We start from the raw sequence: 9,146 nt of genomic DNA, 5'->3' as shown, positions 1-9,146 counted from the left end.
TTGCCGGAGCTGGAGCTCCCGCAAGGCTTCCCTGGCAGAGAAGTGATGTGCCAAGGACATCTGAATCTCGGGCGTTGTTGCTCTTGTCTCCATTCAAGAGACAATGGCCCTAGCCGGCCTTGTGTCCTTAAGGCAGAGTGTCCCATCCTTCCTTAACATCAGCAGAGACCTAGAATTTTAAAAAATACAGTCTCTTTTTTTGTTTGAAGTGTGGAGATTGACATCACAACATTGGAAGGGAGACCCAGTCCTACCTTTCTCGCCTCAAGGCCAGGCTCAGCTCTGCCCAGCTGCATGCTTAGCATTGGCACAGATGTCAACTTGTCCCATAGTCTCCTCCGCGGTGGACCGCGTAATTTCCCGGAGGGGGCTGCCTCTCTCCTTGGTTCTCTTGACCTCAGCCAGGCTGTGTTCCTTTCGGCTGGTGTCTCGGGGAGGTGCGGGGACTTTGATAAAACACCGCACCGGACTCGGCTTCCCCAGCGAGTGAATTGAGATAAGAGGCCCCGAGAAACCAGACATTTGGATGTCAGCGTTTGTGTTTGGGAGAGAAGTTTATTTGGAGACTAGAGGAGACTCTGCTCTTTAGAAAACGACAGAGGGAAGCGTAGCCTTAGTGTGCGGGCAGCCTCCATCAGGGAGCAGGTGGCTTTCAAGGCACAGGAATGTTTCCAGATGCCACATGTGCCTTTGGAAGACAAAGGCAAGCTCCTCGAGGGGCCGGAGGCAACACGGTTGCCCCTGGGCCTGGGGAGCCGCGATCATTCCTAAAAAGACACAGAGTTCCCTTCCGTACCCCTCTGCGTGGCGCCAGCCTCAGCCAGTACTGGCAGCCACAGAAAATCCAGCAGGACTGATGTCTTAGGAGCACGGCTGTCAGGGACGATAGGGAAGGGGGCGGATCGGTCGGATGATCTTGTTTGTCCTGGTGCCGGGGTGGAAACGCATGGGCTGGGGGGTACGCGGCAGCGTCGACCTGGCTTCAGTGGATCGGCTTTATCTTCGCTAACAGGCCCCTGCTGTGTGTTTGCCAAGCGTTGTTCCCTTGGGCTAGCTCTGAGACAGGCTGCTGAGGGCGGGTGACTCATCCGTGGGCTCCGACGGGCGCTCTCTGCCCGCTTGCGGGCTGTATGTAGCCTGCGTACGTTGTGTCATGAACTTTCAGGTTGGTAAGATGCTGGGGACTCCCAGATGATGTCACCTGTCTACTGTTAGCGTGGTAACAAGCCTCTGAGACTCCTGTCACGGTGTGGGGGACGGTAGGGATGCTTCAAGAGACTGTGCTCGGAAGCTCGATTCAATCTGCTCATCCTGCCTGGTGGGCAGAGAGAGAGAGAGAGAGTTAAGCGTGCCCTCTGCATTGCCCTCAGTCACCTTCCTGGGCTACGTGTGTGCGTATGGATGCATGTGCACACACTTATTTGTGTGCGTGTGTATGTGTGTGCGCAGCGGTCACCCCCTTGCTGCACATGTATGTGTGTGTGCACGTGTATATGTGCGTGTGTATATACTTAGCCTGTTTCTCATTATGTTATTAAGGGAGAGTTTGGGGAGAATATGGTAATGGGTGTTCTCTATGCGATGAGTCTCAGAAGTCTAGGAATGCTAAAGCAATGAGGGGAGTTAGGCATGTGGTGTGATACGAAGCGAGCTCTGGAACCCATCTGACTGGTTTAGACCTCAACTCGACTTTACATACAAGCTATGTGATTTTGCTTCAACTTCCCTGAGCACCGAGTTTCTCATTTCAAAGACCAGGTTAATCACCGTGTTTACATTGCAGGGTTATTGTGAGGCTTAACGTGAGATAATCCATGGCAAGTATTTGGCACAGTGCCTGTCCCGTTGTAAAGGATTTATAAATGTAAATTACCGCTATGATTAATCAATATCTCTAACAAGCTCTCAGTATCACATTATGGATGGGTTTCGTGTCTTTAGATCTCTGCTGAACTCATGCATACTTATGGCTTTACCAGCCTTTGGAGCAAATGCATCCCAGGTGGCTGTTCCGGGGCAGCTGGAAGCCTCTGGGTGCCACACAGCCCCTCTTCCAAGGCACTGTCTCTCATGTCAAGCTGACGTCTGCTGGCTTGATGTTTTCTGAGTGCCTGTCTTCCTCTCCTGGCTTCGCTCCAGCTAGGGACTGCTGGCCAAGGTGACCAGCGCAATCCTGGTCTAAACCAAAGGATTAAAGCAACTTCCCTCCAAGATAAATGCATTTCCTTCCATGATTAATAAGTTCATTACCTAATTGAAGAAAACCACGCAAGTGGCAAGAGAAGCCACGGGCAAGAGTGTGTGTGCGTATGGGGGTGGTGGTGGTGTGCAAATGTGTGTGTGTGTTCGTGCTTATGTGTGCATGTTGGTGACCGTGCACAAGGGTGCTCGTGGCCGTGTGCACCCTCGTGGAGCGAGGGGAAGGAACATGAAATCCATAAATCCCATACTGCTGTTCACGGAGCATCTTTGGAGTTTGGGTCTGAAGATTATAGTTGAACTCTGCCAGTTCATTCATTATTTAATCCTTTAATTGATGACCGTGGCGGATGGATGACTGCAGCACATCCTTGGCAGGGAGGCAAATCCCATTTATTTGTTTGTTACAGTTGCACAATTTAGTGGAGAGCGGGTGATGGGAGGTCACCCGTGCTTCATGGTTCAAAATGTTATTATAAATAACAATTAATCCACTTAGATATCTGGCTCCGCTCAACCTGGAGAATCCTACTGGATATAAAAGATTCTGGAGAAGAATGCTGGGAAGGAAATGCAGTTTTCCATCTCCTTGGCTCGCTCTCACTGGCCGGTCTTCCAAAGCGCACAAGGTTTTCCAAGACGATACACATTCAAGAATGTCGGTGCCACCTCTTAACTCTGTTGTTTTTTTGGCCAGGATCATCTCTTTGGCAGTTATAACCACGCATAACCGTGGGATGTTTCTTAAATTGCTACATTCAACTATTAGGATTTCTTTTATTCATCTGTTCTCTCTGTATTGTCTTCTTAAGACGATTGCAAATTCCTTGAAGGCAGAGATGATCCCTTAGCACAGGTAAAGGACAGATGCCTAATAACACAGGAAATGAACACTGATTGAGCTCCTACTGGGAGCCAGGACCCGTGTTGAGCGCTTTCGTACACGCTCAGCAAGATTTGAATGTGGAGGGACGTGGAGAGAGAGATCCACCTGAATGCCAAAAAATGACGTAAAACAGTACCATCACATAGCCCAGCATAACGTGACGCGATAAAAGGGGAAAATATCGGAACCGTAAAAACAATAAAAAAAAAAATGCAATTTTATAAATTTAGAGAGAATGCAGTAACAACTCTGATTTATGCTTCATATTTAAATTCACAGTCTGGTTTCCACCTGTATTATGGTCTTCAAATGGTTCTGCCTAAGATTTCCATCTACTTCAATGAGCAAATCCGTGGGTTCATCAGGTTTGGTGAGGAAAACAGAAGCTATTCTATGCATCCTGGGCACAAAGAATTTTTTTAAATATAGGCTTTTTTTTTTTAAGAGCAATTTTTGGTTCAAAGCAAAATTGAGCAGAAAGTACAGCGAGTTCCCACATATCCCCTGTCTCCCGCCCCCACAGGCTCCCATACCCCACACCAGAGTGGTACATTTGTTACAATCGGTGAACCTACAATGACATATCATTGTCACCCAACGTCTGCAGTTTAAATTTTTGTTTAAACTTTTATTTATTTTTGAGAAACTGAGACAGAGTATGAGCAGGGGAGGAACGGAGAGAGAGGGAGACACAGAATCCGAAGCGGGCTCCAGGCACAGAGCCCGATGCGGGGCTCGAACTCATGAACCGCGAGACCGTGACCTGAGCTGAAATCGAGTCAGACGCTTAACCGACTGAGCCACCCAGGAGCCCCTAACGTCTGCAGTTTAAATTAGGGTTCACTGTTGGTCTTGTACGATCTATAGGTTTTGGCAAATGTACGATAATGTGTAAACACCGCTATCGTATCATACAGAGTAGCGTCACTGCCTAAAAAGCCCTCTGTGCTCTGGGTACAAATAACTTTAGTGTAGGATTTAGAGATTTATTTAGATGTTGGAAGACATAGGGAACTGAAGTTGGTGGTAATCCACAGTCAATGGTTTTAGCCTGGCGTATCAAAATGGGGGGTTCAAAAGAGTCCTCTGGGAAGCTTCTGGGAGTCTCCTGTCTGACCTTCTGTCCTGATTCATCTGCCCTCAGAAAATAATGGGCTTCCAAATCTCTCTTCCAACGATTGTCCTTCCTTGGGAAACTCTAACTCAGCACCATCTGGGGAAGGGGATTCTGGGAAATGCTTTTCTCAAGTGATGCTTAAGTCGGGAGACCTTCAAAGGGGCTAGTAAGTGCTGAGTTGACAACAATCTTTGTGTAGTTGACCTTTCCATAGCATTAAGACCCTCGTCCTCCCGGAAAGTTCACTTTCCAGAGATGTACAACCCAATGCACCGTATTTATTTATGGATCGAGCGTGTATCTTGAACCCCTGCCTCCTCTTCCCTGTCTTAGGCTCCAGGCAGGACCACCTGGAAGAAAATCTAGAGCTCAGAACACGTCTAATGCAGCCAGAAACTGAGATAATCAGTTGTATTTTATACCTTCAGGATCTTTTTTCTGACTACTTGGGCTCCGTCGTTGTATATTCCAGGTCAGAAGTATTGTTTTAACCCCTGCACCATGTGTTTTTTTAGTTTAAAAAGCAACAGCATGCCTTCAGGCCAGTGTCCTTATTTTGTAGCCACCTGTCACGTGAGTCGTAATCCCGGCACCTCATAAATGGAAAGAGTGACCTGTCAAAACCGGAGGCTTCCAAAGGGCAGGGCATGCTTTTGCTGAGATTTCCGGGGGGTTAATTTTGGGAGCGACACCACATCCAGCAGCAAAGGTGCCATTGGCTCAGCCTGTCCAGGGCTTCCCAGCCTTTTCTGCTTTGTCATGCGCATCGTGAGATAAAGCAGACACTTGGCTCAGCACTGCACGTAAAAGAGGGATCACTTGAATGTCATGGGCATTGTCATCGAATTGAGGTGAGTCCATCCTGTGTAAAGCCTTTCCATGACTGAAACAAAAGCAAGAGGAGCAATGAGCTTTCCAGCGTTGATTTCGTCAAGGAGGCTCAAAGTACAGGTGGCAGCATTCACGGCACTGAAGATCCTTCCTCCCTGCTGAATGGCTTCATTGTTTGGGGTCACACTTGGCAGTGAATGGGAGTCTCTGAAGACATGAAACGCCTAAGCAGACCTCCGTGGAAGATTAGTTTCTGTGGCGCACCACCGACTTCTAGGTTCACGCTGCCTTTATATTTTGCTCCTGGTGTTTCTAAAGCTGCAAATGCAAATTCGTGACTCGTTCCTGCGCTGCAAATGGTTTGAGGTCATCAACAGAGGCTCTCGCGAATTTGTGGCCACTTAAGTTCACTAGCCCTTGTCTCATCGAATCAAATTCAGATCATCGCTTGAAGCGTCTGAAGGCTGCTTGGCCTCCTAAAACTCCCAAAAGTTAAGAAAAGCAAAAACAACCCCTCTTTCTTTTTATTATAAAAGCAAAGCAGATTCGTTTGAGAACATCTGGGAGATAGCGACAAGCAAAACCAGAAAGCCAATTATAATGTAGTGCCCAGAGATCACCGCTAGGAAGATTTGGGTAAATATATATATATTTAAAAAAAATTTTTTTTTCTTAATGTTTTTTATTTATTTTTGAGACAGAGAGAGACAGAACATGAGCGGGGAAGGGGCAGAGAGAGAGGGAGACACAGAATCCGAAGCAGGCTCCAGGCTCTGAGCCGTCAGCACCAGAGCCTGATGCGGGACTCGAACTCACAGACTGTGAGATCATGACCTGAGCCGAAGTCGGATGCTCAACCGACTGAGCCACCCAGGCGCCCCTGGGTAAATATATTTTTAAGACCTCTCTTTGTTGGGGCACCTGGGTAGCTCAGCTGGTTAGGCGTCAGCTTTGGCTCAGGTCATGATCTCGCAGTTTGTGGGTTCGAGCCCCGCGTCAGGCTCTGTGCTGACGGCTCAGAGCCTGGAGCCTGCTTCAGAATCTGTGTCTCCCTCTCTCTCTGCCCCCTCCCCCACTTGCACTCTGTGTCTCTCTGTCTCAAAAATGAATAAACATTAAAAAATTTTTTAAAACCCTCTTTGCTTTTATTTTCATCCTTCTTTCTATTCCAGACCCATCACTATCTGTATGTAAACACCCCTGCACATAATGTATCTTATCAGTGATTATAGATATGTAAACTGTGCACTCCTTGATAATCCGGATTTACTCAAATATTTACTTATATATCATTAGTTATTCTGTAGCATCATATCTGATGGCTGCCGCCTCCTTTTCAATGTTCTTTTTGCAACAATGTTTCATTATATTGCTTCATAGCAAAGTTTTCTCGACTCATCTATAGGAAAATCTTGTCCAGTCAAGCCAGAAAAATGCAGACGTCAGAGCAATTCGGCCAAGCTCCCGGTCGAGGGTTATTATGTATACTCTCCCACGAAGAAAGGAGTCGCCGAGCAGAGGTCAGTGTTGGTGCCGAGGGTGTGAAATGAATGGACCCTCAGAACGACTGTGTTTTGGGGAAGTAATTCAGCAGCAGGCACTTTGTCTGACTTGAGGACAAATATTAATTTCTTTTACTCTTGTTTTTCCCCAATATACCTGAGACCAGCGGATACTTAATGGATGTAGAACCATTTGTAGGCAATCATAAACTGGCAACACAATCAGCCTATTGAACACAAAGTATGTACAGGAGAGTTTGGTAGGTGTGTGAAGAGAAATAAAGACAAAAATTCTCCCACGTCACACGAGTGCCAGGTACTGTGGCTAGACTAGTCACCCACTCAGTTATCGACTGCCTTCTAATTTTTTGCTAACAGCGTCCCAATATTGTTGTGGGTATTGCCATGCATACCTTGCTCAGATGAAATATTCATTTTTCCAGGCTCTCTTGCAAGGAAGGGTAACCATGTGATAGTACCCTGGCCAATGAGTTGATATGGGAATCTACGGGGACTCTGGGAATGTTTTGACTTTTTCTACTAAACGGGACTGGCTTGATTGCCTTGTTTCTTCTCTTCTCCTTCTCTTGTATTCATGCGTTGAACACAGATTTGGTGTCCGGAGCTGTGGCAGCCATAGTTGCATCTTGAGGAAAGAAAAAAAATTGCTGATCTCTGGTGACATTATTGAGCCACAAAACCAAGAGAAGTAACTTCCCATCTCTGGACTTGCTATATGAAAATAATAAACTCTTACTTGTTTCTGTCACTATTAAGTCAGTCAGTCTTTCTGTTTGGGTGCAGAGATCAGTCAAAAAATGCAAATGATCGACGATGTTCTTAGGGACTATGAGAAGTTTTGTTTGGCTAGAGCAGAGGGCATATCAGGATCGAGGAACAGGAGTTTCCAGGGTTAGATTGGGATCATAAAGAGGGCTTATATAGAGCAGAGGGCATATCAGGATCGAGGAACAGGAGTTTCCAGGGTTAGAGTGGGATCATAAAGAGGGCTTATATACGAAGCTTACCTGGGATACCTCGAAAGTGCTGGTGAATTTATGCTCAGTTTGGCAAACAATGGGAAGTTTCTGGTGATGTAGGGGCAGAAGTCAGGAAGTATTGGGAGGCTGGGAGTAGTGGGAGAGGTGAGTTGGAGTAGAGAAAGGTAGTCTACGGCCATACCACCTTCAACGTGCCCGATCTCGCCTGATCTCAGAAGCTAAGCAGGGTCGGGCCTGGTTGGTACTTGGATGGAGTGGGGAAAGGTGGGAGTTGGGGCAAGAGTCAGGAGGCCGTTGGTGCAAAGCACGTAAGGAGTAGAGGAGACCTGAACATGGTAGCTGTCTTCGTCTGCCTGGGATGCTATAACAAAACCACAGCCAGAGTGGCTTGAACACCAAAAGTTTAGTTCTCGCCGTTCTGGAGGCTGACAAGTCTCAGACTGGCCAAGGGTGTTGGCCACTTTGATTGTCGGTGAAGATCCTTCTGCCTTGTAGATGACCGTTTTCTCACTGTGCCTTGACGTGGTGGAGAGAGAGATCTCTGGGGTCTCTTCCTCTTCTTACGCAAACAACAGCCCTGTTGGATTGGGGCCCCGCCGTTATGACCTCATCATTCCTTTATCATCTCACAGGACCTGTCTCCAAATAAGTCACACTGGGCATTAAGGGCTTCAGTGCATGTGCTTTGAGGCGACACGGACATTCGGCCCGTCACAGTGACCATGGGATGGAAGTAAGGGGTTGGCGTCTGTAGCATTGCAGGGATGAAATCTACCAGACTTAACATCGATTGATGTGGGCGAGAAGGCAAGTGGTGATCAAAGATGCTTTTGAGTGTCAGGCTTCAGTGACTGTAAGAATAGTGACATCGTGTAAAGATTTAGGAAATTTAGGAGCAAATGCAGCTTCTGGAAGAGGTGAGTTTTTAGGCCAATCAAACTGGAGGTGCTGTCAGGAGGAAACGATGTGGTGGCTTGTTACAAATTTGGGGGGAATGTTTCCTACGCGCTAGACAGCGGCCCTTTAAGTGCATGATGCCATTTAATTAGCAAACCACCGTACGGGGTAATGCTGTTATAGTCTCCTTTTTCTAGATGACGAAACGGACACTTGTGGCATTCCAGGCCGGAAAATTATAGCCCATGTTACTGAAAGAAACTCGTCAGATCAGATCACCCAAACTGCTATGGGTGGTCTTTGTGAACCACGGAAAACCTAAGTGGTTTGGAAAACTGGAGACCAACAAATGGAGTTCAGATTTCCAACCAAGAAAGAAGATGGGGTCTGCAACTGAAAAAGCTTCCAGAAAGCCTGGTGGAAGATCAAAGGGCTGGCGTGTGAGCACCTAGGAGAGGAAACCACGGACCTAACAGCCAGCGTGGGCTCACCACGAGCAAGTTCTGCGCGATTAACTTCATCCAGAATGCTGACAGCACGGTGTTTGGCAAGAGAAAGGACACGTGAGTGGAGCAGCTACTGATTAAAGAGCTTTTATTTTTAAAGGGACTGATTTAAAAGTAAATGTTAATCCGGTGGAAAGTGTCTAGTGACATGCTTTGGAGCTTTGCCCTTGCCTTATGATTTTTTTTCCTTTTAATCTGTGATTTGCA

At 47.0% G+C, this 9,146-nt stretch overlaps 1 long non-coding RNA gene across 1 annotated transcript in view; it reads left to right on the top strand.

The window, feature by feature from the left end:
• Nucleotides 1-8,222: 8,222 nt before the first annotated feature.
• LOC132689414 (uncharacterized) overlaps nucleotides 8,223-9,146 on the top strand; it is a 42,432-nt gene continuing 41,508 nt past the window's right edge. The window contains exon 1 of the long non-coding RNA XR_009614995.2: nucleotides 8,223-8,996. This is a non-coding gene — a long non-coding RNA (uncharacterized LOC132689414). The remainder of the gene's footprint in view (nucleotides 8,997-9,146) is intronic.

Source organism: Panthera onca, chromosome E3 (assembly GCF_046562875.1).
Source record: "Panthera onca isolate mPanOnc1 chromosome E3, mPanOnc1 haplotype 2, whole genome shotgun sequence".
NCBI classification, from domain to species: domain Eukaryota; kingdom Metazoa; phylum Chordata; class Mammalia; order Carnivora; family Felidae; genus Panthera; species Panthera onca.
Note: the sequence above shows the minus strand (reverse complement) of the source record. Positions and strands in the feature narration are given on the sequence as shown.